This window comes from Cervus elaphus, chromosome 1 (genome assembly GCF_910594005.1).
Source record: "Cervus elaphus chromosome 1, mCerEla1.1, whole genome shotgun sequence".
NCBI classification, from domain to species: Eukaryota; Metazoa; Chordata; class Mammalia; order Artiodactyla; family Cervidae; genus Cervus; species Cervus elaphus.
In genome coordinates, this window is record NC_057815.1 from 77913478 (window position 1) to 77915424 (window position 1947).

Sequence of the window (1947 nt, forward strand, 5' to 3'; positions counted from 1 at the left end):
TTCCTTTTTATGGCCAAGTAACATTCCATTGTATATGTGTGCCACAACTTCTTTATCCATTCCTCCGTTGATAGAAATTTAGTTGCTTTCATGTCCTGGCTATTGTAAATAGTGCTGCAATGAGCATTGGAGGGCATGAATCTTTTTGAATTATGGTTTTCTCCAGGTATATGCCCAGGAATGGGATTGCTGGGTCACACGGTAGTTCTGTTTTTAGTTTTTAGAAGAACTTTAATACTGTTCTCCATATTGGCTGTATCAATTTACATTCCCACCAACAGTGTAAAAGAGTTCCCTTTTCTCCATACCCTCTCCAGCATTTACTGTTTGTAGATTTTTGATGATGGCCACCCTGACTGGTTGAAATGTCTACAAAATCATGTTTGTCATTCTGATCATTCAGGCCTCCTTTATTCTAACGATAATATCCACATGAATGGTCAATTTCACAACGATTTAGCCTTCCTTTTCTCTCATGCAGTGGCAAGCTGTGGAGTCATCAAGCTTTAAGAAATAGGAGAATAACACTGACTTTGTCTTACTTCTACAAGTTTATAGTATTTCTGGTGGGAAAGAGCATAGATTGTATTCTTTAGCCATGATACGTCATCTTTAAATGTTGGTATTGTCCTGGATTTTCTTTTCTTTATCAATAGATCTCACTTATCCTTACCTCAGGACTTCAATTAATATCTGTACATGAATGAACCCTACATTAAACATTTAACTAAGACCTCTCCTCCAATCTCCAGACCTAACTTAAATATGTGCTTAGCAAGTCATTTGGTGTCTCATAAAGCCTACAAATGAAATGTACGAAATTGAACTTTTTGTCTTCTAGTTTCCCATCTGGTCCTTCTGCAGAGATGGTTCTACATCCACGTAGTTGCACAAAGCAGAAACCTAGGAGTCATCTGTGACTTCTCTCTCTCCCTCACCACCCCCTCATATTCCATCAATTACCACATTCTATTTGTTCACCCTCTAAGATACATGGAATATTTATTAAATCCATTCCTCCTTTATCCACTACCAGTCTCTGGTTCAAGCCATGATCACCTCTTGCCTCACTGATTAAAGTGGCCTCTTGTATTCCTATATCCATATTTGCCTCCCTCCAAAATCCATTTTCTATAAAACAGCCAGAGTGATCTTTTAAAAATGCAAATCTGATTAAACCTATATATCCTGTTTCACTTCCCTAGGGTTCAAAATAAGGTCACATTCCTCTTCATGTTCAAATCAGGTGACTGGGAGCCTTCAACGTGTCTCCCTTGTGTGATAACTTCACATTCCAAAGGTTCAGATTGTCTTAAGAAATGGAACTAGAAAACTGGATCATATTCTTTTTTCAAATTTTATTTATTTATTTATGGCTGTGCTGGATCTTTGATGCTGTGTAGGGGCTTTTCTCTAGTTGCGGTGAGCAGGGGTTACTCTAGTTGCAGTGCATGGGCTTCTCCTTGCGGTGGCTTCTCTTGTTGAGGACCATGGGGGTCTAGGGCACGTGGGCTTCAGTAGCTGCGGTGCATGGGTTCAGTAGTTGTGGCTCTCGGGGCTCTAGAGCACCGGCACAGTTGTGTTACACAGGCTTAGTTGCTCTGTGGCATGTGGGATCTTTCTGGACCAGGGATCAAACCCATGTCTCCTTTACCACTAAGCCACCAGGGAAGCCCTGCTCATATTCTTTCTTTTTTTTTTTTTTTGAGAAAGAGATTTCTTCCCTTTACTGCTTTATTTTATTTTTTTATTAGTTGGAGGCTAATTACTTCACAACATTTCAGTGGGTTTTGTCATACATTGACATGAATCAGCCATGGAGTTACATGTATTCCCCATCCCGATCCCCCCTCCCACCTCCCTCTCCACCCGATTCCTCTGGGTCTTCCCAGTGCACCAGGCCCGAACACTTGTCTCATCCTGCTCATATTCTTTTTGACTGCTGTG